At 36.3% G+C, this 15,850-nt stretch overlaps 1 pseudogene; it reads right to left on the bottom strand.

Moving 5' to 3' along the window:
- Positions 1-9,780: 9,780 nt before the first annotated feature.
- Positions 9,781-14,694, bottom strand: LOC137749197 (uncharacterized; annotated as a pseudogene).
- Between the last annotated feature and the right edge of the window lie 1,156 nt (positions 14,695-15,850).

Here is a 15,850-nt window from a genome sequence, read left to right on the forward strand (position 1 = left end):
AGTTGAAGAAAGACTAAAAGGTAACCTAGTGGACTTGAACAAGTGACAAGTATCACATTGAGTCACTTACATAAGTTTAGAAACAAACTTGACAAAATAGGATCGGATGGGTGAGCTAATCTTTGATGCTACAAGTGTTTATCTTGAGCTAGGCTAGGCTTGACTTGAAATCCTTTGATATGTAATAAAGACCATCTAGGTAAAACCCCTTATAGGTAAAAACCCCTCACCAATCTTCTTCTTGGTGACACAATCTTGAAAAATTACATTGTAAGGGGAGACGATAGCTAAACAATTCAAAGAGTTTGTCATTTTTCCAACATAAGGCAATTGAAAAGGAAAAGATGGGAATACGAGGCCATAGACTCAACTTTATCTAACACTAGGTTTATTTTCCCTTTTCTAGTACCATAGCTCCCTCACCAAGAGCAATAGAAGCATGAGAAGGGTTTGGAAATCTCTCAAAGTCATGTAGTCTAGATGCTTGATTAGTCATGTGGTATGTGACACCAGAATGTATAACCCATCAATCATGCATTTGTTTAATATTTAGAGCATTTTTTAGGGTAATCATAATACCTTGCACATCTTCCTGGTTGAGGTTTTGGGCGTCAACCAAAAAACCTACAAACTTCCTTAGTAATGTCGTCGAATTTCCTTCTCCAATGTCACGAACTTCATCCCTTCTAGGGACTTCTTTCTTCCTTTGAATGTACACAACAAACTCATTTATGAGATCGGTGGGATTGGAGGTGAAGTTCATGAGTTCCTCTGAGCTTTGAGTTGAGGAAGTTGAAGTCATGTCATGGTTGGCCTTGTAGCTTAAGTATTGAGGCTTTCTTTGGAAAAACTTGTCATTCTTCATAAAATTTGGCTTGAGCTCTCGATGTAAGATCCAACAACGTTCCTTCACATGTCCAGTGGCATTGCAATGTTGACACTTGAGATGTGGGTTCTTCCCTTTATACTTCATCTTGTTGGAGAATAAGCTCTTACTTCTGAAACATTTGGCTTTGTATCAACATTCATGACTTTGCCCCGACCCGGAATGCCCATTTGGACTTCGAATCAAGCTGTGCTGGCTGACACCTAGAAGATGACGAAGCCATAAAGTGTAGTGATGTGGAAAATGTGTATAAATTTAAACCTAAAAGTGCATAATTTTAAGAGTGCGCTTGTGAGTGAATTTCACACGTGATGTTAGAGCATAAGTAAAGTAAGGTAGAATGAGAATTGTACCAAAGAAGGTGATCCCAATACCAAGATTTTCCAAGAATCTTCGTCAACACGAAAGCTCAGCTACTAAAACCTGGAAGGGCAAAAAACAAGGGTGAGTGGGCCTGAAAATAAAGTTTAATAAAAACCTTTCTGAAAACATTGTAACCCCTCACCGTAAAACAAGTATAGTTTCCAAAATATATTTAGTACGTATAGTATAAAAATACTTGCAGTAATCTGCAAAATCTCAAAAATTCATTATGGCACAATATCTTGTAACTAAGGGCATGACATCCAAAATCACAAAATCTCACATAAGCAACACATTATATCGAGTGCTCATCGACACATGCTGACACAAGAGTTCATGCAGAGGTATTCTGACATGAACAGGACTGGGTGTAATCATAATATACACTCTAGTGCTACAATCATGTGAAGACTGGCGCTATTCGCGGTCACATACAAATTGGAGTTGCATATTGCAACCTGTACAATAGGACTGACACCTACTTGGATCTAAGACGAGCGTGCGGTGTGGATGTGAACATACACATAAAAGATTGGCCTTGGCCCTGGGCGAGCACTCACACCGGGTGCAGCAAATAATGAACAGATAGCACGAATATAGTCATGTCACAATGATTTGATAGTTCTAATCAACATACTAACATTCATAGTCATAGGTATAATTATGGCATCAAAGATTATAAGCATACATGTGTTTCCCGTAGGATGTAGCATATTTCATAAATTTCGTCATTTCGCTAATTCTTATAAACTTTAGTCTAATCTAGGCGTACGTAAAAAATTCTTTTTCAAATGCATAAATGGAAACTATCAATTATACACACACACACACACACACACACACACACACACACATACACACACATTATAAAAAGGAAAAAACCTACTACCTGAAGTCCGTACTACAACTTCCTAGCACAAATATCGAGGCGTCACAAACGATCATCGTTTAGAACAAATATCAAATCACATCTCAGAATTCTTATTGATAGAACACGTAACTTACATAAAACATATCCCCAAGGACGTTCTAGAATGATTTGAAACCCATTGACCAAAAGTCAACCATTAGTCAAAGGTCGAAGGTAGGGTCCACAACCCTACGTAACTCGATCCGGAAGATTCACATACTAAAATCTTACCATAATCCGATGGTCGGATCTCCGCCAATCACAATTTAAGTGGCGGTCAACGTTTTATTTTACCAACTTACCAATCCAATTCAAGAATATTTGTACATCAGATTCCTGATCCATAAGTTCCTAATGTCCTCAAATATTACATACTATAACGCATTAAAGTATGGTGACAATCTAATGGTCGGATCATTGAAACATAAAATGGTCAAGTGATTTAGTATTCCATACTAGTAGGTTTAAACTATAGAACTATAACAAACGGTTATCCAATTGACATCAGAACATCAAATTTAACTCAAAAAGGAAGCGTCGGCCCACTGGCCACTCGTCGCCGCATGTGGCGGTCGGCTGCCCCGACTCGCCAGAAAGTCGAACAATTTCAAACATTCCCAAATTTTACAGGAATGAAAATCTCAATGAGTAGAGAAAATTTTATACTTGTGGCCAAGTCCAATTTGTCTAAGAAAGGCCCTAGATTGTCTCGCAGCTGTCAAAAACCCTAAAAATGGGTGTGTTTGATTCGCCTTCTCCAGTGCTCCACCACCTCCAAGGTTGTTTGGGGTTTGCTCCTGGGCTCAAGGCGAGTTGATTAAGGGTGATTGTGGGTTGTGCAACTTGCTGGAACAGCGGAATCGCCGTTTAACACTCCGGGGTTCTCCGGCACTGTTCTTCCCAGTTTTGAACCATAAACCTTTCAATCTTGGGCGGAAATGGTAGAGGGGAGGTTGAGGAAGAGATTGCAAGTGATGGATGGATGAATTTCGCCTGAAAAATGGTGGAAGTTGACCGGAATTACATCGGGTCGAACAGGTTGGGTGTACAGGTCGAATGTCAGGCTAGGGAGTTTCTTCTCTTTCTCTTCTCCTGATTGGTTCTTACTTTTCCCCCTCAATTTCTGATTGGTCACTCAACAACAATCTAATTGGACCTCTTTCCCACAAAACGAGAGTTTATTAATTTCTAATCTAAAATGTAATAAAATGATTCCAAATGTCCGTAACTTTTCCGTTATAATCCCAATTCGCAACCGGCTTTCGCCTATGCGTTCGTACCATTGAGTACTTCGAGAACAAGGTAAAATAGTAGCTCATACGTGTCATGAAATGAAGGTCAACGGAAGTCAATAACCTTGCCTCTACGGCATTTTCTTCAATTTACATTTTTTTTAAATTTATAAAATCATAGAACTAGGGACGAGTTGTCACGTCTTCTCGTTGGATTGTTGCACAAACACTCACAAATGAGTGAAGTTCAGGGTTCATGAGAATATGGCTGCGGAGATCCTCATATTTAGAGCCTAAACTGGATAAGAGTTCGAAAATCTTATCTTCCTCAGCTCTTCTTAAAAGAATCAAGCATCTGTTATGTGTGGGTGGTAGACTTCTAACTCATTCCACATACCTTTCATGCTCCCAAGAAGTTAAACAAATGGCTTCCCATCCTATCAAAGGTTTGTAATATCCTTCTTCAATTGAAACACACATGCTGCATTAGTCTGGTTCCCATACATTTCCTTGACAACGTTACATAGTTGAAAAGCTGACTCGGACTAGCAGAAAATCTCAGCCAACTTCCACTCTATAGAGTTGAGGAGCCAAGACATAACCAAATAGTCTTTGCTGAGCCAAGCTTCATAGTTGGGAGTTGAAATCTCAAGTTCTTCTACACTTCCATTTAGAACCATAGCTTCGATCTTCCACAGAGGGCAAGAGAGACAGCTCTTGATCATGGTAAGTAATTGAACTCATTCAAGAGTACTGAACTTAATCTTTGATTTGGATTTACATCCATTTCATGGTTGGTGTGAGGGAGAGATTACATGAGAGCTTTCTACCTCAAACCCAAAAAGGTTGTCTTCAGCCATTTTGAAAGGTTGAAGACGAACAAACAGTAGTATTGCGGAGGCAGGATATTACTCCTACTCTGATATCATAATGCTTTTCTAATTGTGAGTTTGTATTTCATTCATGGAGAAAACTATCTCAGAGATATAACATATATAAGAGGAGGCGTGGTCAACATATTGATCACCTCCTTGATTGACGCCTTGACTATATAAACCACTATACATGTATACCTAATTACAAGAAAAGTACAACAAGCTATTAACCACCTAGAGACCCAACGCAATACCTAGGGGTAAAATAGCTTGTAGTTGACTGAACCCTAATTACCCAGCGACGCTAATTACCTAGAGGTCTTTGAATACTTCCAATAAATACCATAGAAACTGTACTATAAGAAGACTACCAATGAACAATTCAGACACTACAAAGTTACTGTAGAGCATTACAAATGCACTACAAAGACACTTAGCAAAGAGATTTCAAAATGACACCTTATTTATTAGTTCTCTCTCAAATGTATATAGCATCAAGTCATTTTCAAAGTTCCTCAACATAATCTTTTGTAGTGCATAGCCTCAGCTTCATGGAACTTCAAAGCCCCTCATCCAAACACACTCTTTAATTGCCGATGTGGATTCACATCTCAATAAAAGGGTACGTCTTGGATTTGATTTTTGAATGTAATAAGAATGAAGTTTGTATATGAGCTATATAATATATGTGTGTGTGTATTTTGATGTTCATACTTTACATAGTATTTTGAGAAAATTTATGTGTACTTGGAACACTTATCGCGTGTTGTGTCACTTAATGTTATAACATAATACTATGTTTGGATGAGGAAAATAAACATGGAATTTTGGTAAAAGTCAGAATTTATAAATTGACAGCACCAATTCTCTTGTTTGGATTCATAAACATAGAAATTTAGAATTTCCGCATGGAAAAAAAACTTGGAATTTGGGACCTCCAAATCCTAAGTTCAAATTCCATGTAAATAGGTGTCATTTTCTCAATTTCTGTGATTGAGAGTTTAAAATTAACAAATTCAATATTCAATTCTATTGTTCTTTTAGGTTAACCAAACAAGAAAATTTACAAATTCTAGAAAATAAAATCTCGTCATTTCAATTTCCGTCATTTTTAAATTCCTTAGTAATCTTAAATTTCTTCACCCAAACATAGTGTAAGTGAACGACAAATTCAGGTAATATGTCCAATTTTTAGATTTTTTTTTTTAAAACAATACACATGTTATAATATTAGTTGAAGAATAACACCGTCGAAAAATCTCTCATAATATTTATTCTTAAGATTGAACAAATGTGTGAGCCGAAAGGTTTCACACGCCAGCCAAATGAGCACTAAACTAGAACCATACAAAATATCACATCCCATATGAGTTGGACATATTTAGAATTTTATTGCAAATAGTTATCATATCAAATTAAGGTCGGCAAGCCTATATGGACTTAAAAATTTAGTCAGCGGTAGGTAGGTACGTGGGAGGTCGCAATTTTGCCTTCTTACAGAGCCCGCCCTAGAGTTGTATCTCTCTCTTGTAAGCATCTTGTTACCTTGAGCTAACATAATTAGTGACCCTTAATTGTAGTAAAAGTGCAACGAGAGGTAAAATGATGGGGCTAAGTTTTGTGTTGTTTCAAAAGTTGCTACATATGGTAACTTCCTCACATGCATTTTTTATTTAATTTTTTTCAGTCTTTATTTTCATTCTTGTACCATATCCATCTAAAGCGATTAGCCGCGTTGCAAATTAACTTTTATGTTAAGTTGATGAATTTTTGTGCTGAAAACATGTGGACTATGGGACTCTTCACACTTTCTAGAATTGTAGTAGTTTTCATAATAGATACGAGGTTTCAAGTTTCTCATATTGCATCATCAGGTTTTGATTCTCTAGCCTAATTCTTCACATTCCAAAATGATAAACAATTACAGAGAGTACTACTGTTGCGTGGCTTCTAGGCATCCTAGGAATAGGTCCTACATTTTCCACAGCAACGATTTCACGAGGATCCTACAGTTAAATAGATAGAAGACACAAATTATAACGATCTCAATAGCCTTATTAAAAATTCACCGAAAACATAAAAGAGTAGAATATGGTTTGACTCTTAATTTTAGTTCTCTAGCTAACTCTTAATTTCACTTCCCTCATTTCATTATTTTACGGACTCCTTTGACATGTATGGTTCTAACTTAAAGTTTCTACATTTAGCTCTTATTAATTTTACTTTATTAGCCCTTTGACATATATGTTATCTTGAGAGTCTATACCTATCACTATACTTATTGGATAAACATTAACATTTCTTAATGCACATGCAATATTTTATGCCCCATGCATTTACAATATTTTATGCACGTCCTTAATTACTTGCAAAAGGATGTAACATGAGTCTTTATTTTTGTTTGGTTTTCTTTTGGGGTCGAAATAGAGAGGGGGATTTAACCTCATTGTGGTCATGTGAATCAAATGCTTCCAACTCCTCTCCTTCTGCTATTTTCTTCAATATTTGTCACGTAACTTCATCGCATGATCAACAAGTCACGTTATATGTTGCATTTATACAATATCAGAAAGCAAATCATATGTTTCGTAAATCTAGGGTTCGTGACAAAAGCGAAAAGATAAAAGAAACTCTTTGGAAATTATGGGTGCTAAGTAAGATGTGTCCTTAAGCCCTACGTAATGGTGGAGATATTTTTCTCTCAATCGACAAATTGCAGTTTGCAAGCCTAACTTTAGGTAGCTAGTTCAAACTTTCTTTAGTTTTGAAGACAACCTATTGATTTAACATTTGAAAGGCATCATATCGATGTTATCTCACTTTCGTAGGCTTCTCTCCTTATCCTTTATTGGAACATATTAATCAATTTTTGTGTCTTATTTCATCCTCATCCACAAATAAAAAGAAAAACACTGGTAATGCTGTAGTCAACTATAGTGTATTGTGTATGTATATATGAGTTAGAATTCAGGGTACACACTATTGACTTATATTTCGACAATAATTTTGTAGTATATATTCATTTTGTAATATATTTCAATGATTTAAACTGTCTATATTATTTAGTACATTTCTCATAGATCATTCGTGTAAAAAAATAAACAAATTCAAAACCATTAAGACATTCATTTGTTGTGAAGAAAATGGGCGAATATGGTTCTACATAGAAACACTAAATTTAATCCAACAGTCATATAGCTTTTTATTTGGGTAATTTTTAGTAAACATGATATTTGAGATAAAACAGAAAAGATAAACGATTTAAATTGTTAAAATACTTTATAAAGTAAACTCTACAAAAATATGTGTTAAACACGTGTCAAAAGGTATATTCCCGAATCTTGACCCTCTATACACACACGCAGGTATGTATGTAAACATTTTTCGATAGTGTGAATCATGCGCAGCCTTAGTTCATGTGGTTTGGACCCTCTCTTCCCCAAACGCTGATTGGACCGTCTCTTGGGTTGTATGATATCAAGTGAGAATATCCCTTCTTCTGCCCCAAATGAGAAGCAAGTACAGAGGGAGGGAGAGTGAATAGTCAAATGTTCTACCCATGCACTGGGAGTTCACGGGGTTGTGTACTTTAGGCCGCACAGAAAACGATATTGGAAATGGTAGGTCCCGGCGTGTAGTAGATTATTGTGAATTTGTCAAGGATGAAAAAAGCAAGAGCAACCCTCCATGCACCTCTACTACACAATTTTAAGAATTTTGAGAAACCACTGTGAGGAAAAGGGAGGCAGAATGTGTGCTTTTAGAGACTCCTGGGTCCTTTGCGCGTATGCAGTAATTACATTGGATCAAACGTTCAATTTACCTTCTTTAAAGTGCTTTGCGCGACGATAGATTCGTCGTGCAAGTTGTTGACGTGAAAAACGCATCATACCTACTTTTTTTGTTCCCTTTTGCGCAACGAAGGGTTTTGTTTGTCGAGCAAAGAAATTCCTCCGTCGCGTAAAGATGTTATTATTTGTGCGACATATTCCTATTTTAGTCACACGAACATGATTTAAGCCACAAATTTGTCTTTGTCGCATAAAGTTTCGTCATGCAAGCTGTTTTTTTCTACAAGTGATCCTAATTGATATGTTACCTAGTTGACATCCAAAACCTTGATTATTATATATATATTATTCATCCCCTCGTACGTTTTATAATAGACGGCTCATAATAATTTCATGATATAATTCACAATTTACAAAGGTGGCTAGTGTTTTGTTAGTGTTTTTTTATACCTTTGTTTCTATATTGAAAATTAAAATGATAAAATACCAAACTCCAACAAAAATTACATTTTTTTGGATAAGAAGATATGTAAATTCTGATCTAAATTACTTGGCATGCTCGAGCAATTCTGAAGTTAATGTACACCAGAGAGGAAAGGAGATAAATCTCGCAGTTTATGCACATCATGGGACTATACACATACATATGATGAATCGTAGGAGAATCATGTAGCACGAATTCCTTTCACACTAGGCACCCTATTAATTGTTGCACGAGTCTTCTTTCAGTGTGTTTCAAACACACGTGAAAAAAAGGACCACGGTAAACCATTTGTGAATCTTCTTAGTACAAGTCATATTCTACCGTTTACACTAAGAGACGGTCTAACCCCGCGACGTATGAGTAACCTAACCATTGAGAAATTGTTTAGTATCTTAGGAATACGATCCGGTACACCTAATGTCGTGTAGTATTAATGGTTGGATACTGAAAAAAAAAAACCTTCCAACCACTTATATCACGACACCTAATGTATCAAGTCGTGTTCGTGATAGACAAAAATATTTCCCAACCTTTCGGGCAATAGACAACTTGCTCCATCCTTTTGGTACCTAAACATGTTGAAACCAACCAAATATGTGTTCAAAATCTTTGTAGAATTGTCGTTGATTGGTTGATCACGAAGCCATTAGAATTTAGTATAAACTTTGAAGGTTTCAGTTTCCATACGCATGCTGATCATTGAAATTTGCAATCACTCCCTTTTATTAATTTATGCTGACCACTTTGAAAACGAAAACTGCAAAAATACGAGGTTCTCACTTTGGTAATGATCCACGCAATTTCAAAACTTCTCTGGAAAATTGCCTATGGGGAATTTTACGAATTCCAATTGCTGAAATGATCAAAATTAAATAACGACAACATACTTATCTAATATTGGTGACATTATCAACCTGATGATACTGATGACAAAATAAAATCTAATAAGGTGATAATTTCAACTATCGGATTAGTATTTTCATCGTTTCAGCCAATTTCCGAAATTTCAGACACTAAAGCAACATCAAAATAGCACTACATCATACAGTAGTATAAAATGAAAATGGCAATGGTAACATGTATGTCACTACTCTTTTTAGGTGAATGGAATCAGGGAAAATCAAGATGATTGCAAGATATAACCACCGAAAAAGTTCGGTAGAATGAGTGGCAATTGAAATTGATAATGCAGGGCTCATGAAAGATCAACTAGAAATTGAAAACAATATGCAAATGTGAAGTCATTTTGCGGCTAGAACGTTACACGAAGTCCATCATAGCTCAGTTGTACATCAAGACCCTCTGTTTCCTTCAATTTTGAAAGATAATCGTTCACCTTTTCATGATCCATCAGATGCATCATACCTTCATCGGTGCAAACAACGAAAAGAAGCAGAATTTTTCATTTCTATATAGGCTGCCGCGGTAGTCATTATAACAGTAACAACTAACAACTGATCTTGAACAAAATGAGGCAAACACATACCAGTGAACAAAGTTTTTCTTGGTTGGATTCCGCACTTCCTCCAAAGCCTGAAAAGGAAGTAGATAAATCTTAAAGCTTATTGAAGATGGATCATTACAATAAGGCGCAGAATAGCTTACCCTTGGGAGTCCAAAATGTGTGGAAGAAGACCGATCTGGCCGTAAAGCATCCTGAAGAAATTATTCAGCTTATCAGCCCAGTCAGAAAAGAAGAGTTGTCATGCATTTGTGTAAAAGTTGGGTCTGTAAAATAACCAATGAATGTGTGGGTGCATGATGTGAAAGAGAGGGATAGGCACCAGAATCAGGAGCTCGCAGTCTTTCAGAAGTGGATAAGTTTCTTCAGCTATGTCGCTACCTTCACTGTAAATGTAAACTAATGATTAGCAATTTAGCTATCTATTGAAACACTACATAAAATATGATAGTACAAGCATAAAAATGACAGTTATCTGAGACCTGCATTTGCGGGAATAGAAGCTCTACCTAGTATAACAAACATTACCAAAACGATATCCAAAGGAGCGATAACCCTGACCATGCCACACAGCATTGAAAATAAAATGTTGGTAAGAGTGGCAAGTCATACAATAGATTCATTGAGTGACAATATTTTCTACTAAAACTTTCCTGTTAAATTTCAACTGCTTCCTACATTGGTCAAGACATACATTGTTTCACTCCTCTTACATGTCTTAAGTCAATCAATTCCTACGTCAAATGCATGAATTAAGAAAATCTCAAGTCGATATAAACCAAGTTGATATAAATTCTGACCTTCAAATCTTGTACTACAAATGGATCCTCATGTATGATATTTAAATTGCAACTCTGAGACTGCAGCACCAGCAGGAACCACACTTGTATCCACCAAATAATAATGAGTCTTTTTCATTACCTGCCAATAACTGTCGCAGTTTCATACACATGTGTAAGAAAGGTGCACATTAAATAGCTATGAAGACACGATTAAAGAAAGCATCAGTATATTACCCATTATTCAATGGAATGCAAGATGCTCGGACCTCAAAATCACGCTGGGGAACATAGATCGGGATGCTGGGTTGGACATTGTTTGTCCAATCACGAAGATCATCCAGACATTGTTTGTCCAATCACGAAGATCATCCAGACCTGGAGACATAGAAATAGAGCCTCAGCGATGTTTAATGTCAATTAAAAGGAATTAGAAAAGAGAGAAAAAGATCTAAAGCATCATCGTAAGTTTGTTAATAGTTTAAATGACAACATTAGAAAGTGTTCATGACAGAGACGTCCAATAGCATCAGCATGAGAATGAGTAATTATAACCGCATCAATTGTTCTTATCCTGACAGAAATACAACTAGTTACGACAAGGCAAATACCAGACAATTACACACATATATTAATGGAAGCACCACTAATTTAACCATATATGTAAGTCCTTGAATACAGAGAAACCCTTTGAATAAAAGAAGCTGAAGAAAAACATAGTCTTGCTACTTCAACAGTCCAAAAAGGACACTTCAAGATATGTAAAACTTGAATCCAACTATCCAAGACATGTTGAAAAATCGAAACTACAACAATCAGGGGTGGCCCTACGTAACATCCTATGCATAAATCTAGGGAATACATGAGAGTGGTATTACAGTACCAAAACACCAAACTTTCATAGACCACAAGAAATCAGTCCTCAATATCAACGTCTGAAAGTTTTATCTTGAAGTTTCCTACCATAACACGCAATGTTAGTATCTGATCTTATTGCAACTAATCCAGATAATTTAGACGTGTCACACATGAGAGGCAATATGAGATCATGAACTCCTTGTAGGCCAAACTACGACAATTTTAATGAACATACAAAATTTTCAGAATTACAGCCAATTTTGTTGATGATCCAATAGTCAGTGTACACTGATTACAAAAGTGTGAAGTTTGACAAAAAATTTCCTCAATTTTGATACGGATGATATCTTCCTATCGTAGAACCACCACTCCTATCGTATCCTCTACCAGAACCATAACTGCCTCCACCACTATTAACACCACAACCAGCAGCACCAGTTCCATACCCTTTACCACCCGCATAGGCAGTATTGCCACCATAACCACCAGGCATGCCATAACCACCGGCTGGATATCCAGCATTGCCATACATGGGTCCACCATAACCGAATCCATATCCATATCCACCATAATTTCCACCATAGCCCCCGTAGAAACCTGCATAAACTCCAGCATAATTTCCACCGTAATTGTTGTAGCCACAGTAAGGGCCATACCCAACCCCACCAAATCCCATGCCAATTTTTCCATTGTGCCGACTTCCAGAATTATATGCACCATAACCAGCTGCAGCACCACCTAGGTCACCATATGACTTGGCAGCACTGCCACTGAAATTGCCACCACCCCTTTTAGGTTCAGCCTTGTTAATTTCCACCTACATTCAACATTAAGGTGAAGAGATTACAAAATCTCATCCGAAGTCCATACATGAAAAAATAAACAAACCATTTTTTGACTTGTACCTGTTTGCCTCCAAGTTCATGTATTTTTCCCTCAGAAAATATCTTGTCAAGAGCATCTTCGTTCTCAAAAGTGACAAACCCAAATCCTCTAGACCTCCCGGTGTTATGATCTAGCATAATCTGGTGCTCAACAATGGTACCGTATGTAGAGAAAAAATCCCCCAACTCGTCTACAATGTTTTAACTTAATGTCAAAATTGAAAACAAAAAACAATTTCATTACAATCATAATAAACATATAAAGTAGGTTCTACTATGGCTATGCCATCAGTCAAAAACGTTGGTATGCCACCAACAAAAATCTTCTTTCTTTTCGATGCCCCCCTTAAACCCAATATCCTCCCTGGGGACTGTCCTCTTCAACTCTACCTGGTACAAGAATAGTTTATCACCACTCAGGGAGCTGAGTTAGATGAAACTATCCAACAATCCATTTCAATTTTTGGGAAAATGATGGCATTACACTATTAAGCACTAGATGTTTACCACTCTGCCATCTATGACATGTTCTACTTCCAAAACTGAATCAACAACCACTGGATCCGAAAATGTTACAAACCCAAATCCCCTTGGCTTCCCAGTATGTTTGTCGATCATTATAACAGAATCAGCTATTTCTCCATACTTGCTGAAGTAATTGGAAAAGTTCTCTGAAAGGAAAATCACCAAAAGCTGAGTTAATACTAGTCATGAAGAAACAACTAGATCTCCCCTTTATACTAGTAATGGTGAGGATACATGGGGAACCCTTACTATTCATAAAAGAAAGTGACGTCTAACAAGGACATCAAAATGGCATCACGACCATAAAAATAGTAAAATAATCTAATCATATTATCTGAGATGCAAATTGTTTTATGATGTACTTTAGCAGAAAGCCAGAAATATGTGAGATAGTAAGTAACAAACACATACTAAATGGAAATCATAGCAGACAACTACACGTCCCAATAGCATTTAATAGAAACTCTGAAACAAAAACTATTTAATTTGTTCTCATCCAGGGGAAATTTCAGAAAACTCTAACAACGAAGTTTTGTGAAGTTCAAATCCTTCTTGCTTGGGCACCCAGTCTTTCCACCTCACATGGATAGTTTTACCCAACCACCACCGTAATTCTAATGGTGCACACGAAAATTACACCAGACAGCCATATTGAATAAATAAACACAACTAATCTGGTAAATGTTATGCACGGACGTACAACGACATCTGCAATGTAAGATGAAAAGTAAAGCAACATTTCCCAGCCATATGAGGCTTCCAACTCTTCGATATCTCAAACTAATAAATTCAATTTCATTTTGAATACCAAAAGCTTTACACAAAAATTGGCCCGATCACCAATCCGATTAAAAGAAAAATGTACAATCCATGACCTCAACAAGACCCAAGATGTAAAACTATGTTCTTTTCAAATTTCAAGTAAACTCAATGCACCACTAAAATCGAAAGCTTAACCAAAATACTTTCAGTGGTCTCCCAAGAAACGCCTCCTACAAACAGTTTTCTACCACATAAGAAAACAAACCAAAATGTTACTATCTTATGCTATTCTCAATCATACTCACAAAAATCAAAATTTTTGAAAAATATCAAAACCTCGGCTTGAAAACTCAAAACCTAACTAACCCCGCAGCTGAATCGCGATGATTGAACGAATCCCTAAAATCATTGCCTTCAGCATCTACGTTATGGTTCGATTGAAATCCATGCCCCGATTCGAATTGTTGCTCCGATTGCTGCTCAAATTCTTCAAATTGCTGCTCTGCCGGTTGTTCAAATTCTTCGTTTCCATTGTATGCGATTTGGTCGTCGTCGTCGAAACGACTGCGTTCAGGGTAATCTTCCATTGGGTCTTAGGCCCCTATTTGCTTCTGCGCCTATTGACCTGCAAAGGAATCAGTTTGTGGGTTACTAAGCCCTAGCTTAGCTTGCAATTATGCCATTGGAGAAGCTCAAACTCTCAGTGAAATCACTACGATGAACCCTCAGATTAGGATTTGGGTTCATTACCTTATTAGCTAGGGTTTTTGTGAGAGCGAGAGTGTTGGAACTTGGAATTGGAATTGGGATTTTTGTGTGCAGAGAAGCCCTAGCTTGAAACGGCGCCGTGGAAGGAGAATCGGGCGCCAATTTTACATTTCAATTTTGCATTTTCAGTTATCAATATCGAAGCCTTTGGCGAGACAATGTAGTACCTTATGCTACGACGTCGTTGGCTGGTCTTTTATTTATTTTTTTCTAGATTTTCTTTGAATCTTTTTCTTTACTTATAACTAGAGGAAATTCTCAATATAGTCCTACTGATCAAAGATCTTATTGACAAGTAAAATGCATGTAAAAGTGATTATTTGTTGTTACTGTTCAAAAAATCCACGATGGATGGTTGATAATCGCTCTAATTAATCTTTAGTCATTTAAAAATTAAGAAATGATGTCTATAGTTGTTTAGGCATTCGCTCAGACTACCTAGGTGCCTACTTAGGTCACGACTCTCACTTATACAGAAAATAGATAACTTTCATTTTGCATTTTATTTTATTTTTTTACTATAAATTGTAAGAGACTTGTTAAATACTTGGATGAACACTCATTTTACTTCTTTCATATGTTTTCAATATGTTCTGGTACTTTATAATCTATGTCATTATGTTTCCAATTTATGCATTCCAATAGATGTATTTTTTTAAATATAAACAAACACTTATTTATTTTATATATAATAAATTTACTTAAATCCGCTCAGTCTGTCTAGACGCTAAGCTTCAGCCCACTACCTGACTAGCGCCTAGTGTCTTTTAAAACCGTGTATGTTATAATTATGGATGACCCCATATAATGATTATTTCATGAACATACTAAAGCATGAGCGTGAATAATTCACTTACAACTAACCACGTGGAGGATGAGTCACCTACAATAAATCATTTGTACTTCACACCATTTCTATATATAGATGTAGAGTGCTCTGTTAGATAATAATCAACAATGAACCACAAATATATATATATATATATGTATGTATGTATGTATGTATGTATGTATGTATGTATGCATATTTGTGTGTGTGTGTCTTTTGTTGTTTTGGGGATCCATCCACCGTGGCACTATATTTTTTTACATAATTTTTGCACAAATTTTGAACTACTAGATTAGTCCATTTTTAATGATTGAGATGTAGGTTGACATGGCAATTAATTTTATTTCTATTTCCTAAAAATACATATTTAATATAAATAAAACTTTACAATTATAATTTTCTTTCTCTCTCACCTATCATTAGTTATAAATTCTCGCTCTCA

The sequence above is a fragment of the Pyrus communis genome, chromosome 11, assembly GCF_963583255.1.
Source record: "Pyrus communis chromosome 11, drPyrComm1.1, whole genome shotgun sequence".
Classification (NCBI taxonomy): Eukaryota; Viridiplantae; Streptophyta; class Magnoliopsida; order Rosales; family Rosaceae; genus Pyrus; species Pyrus communis.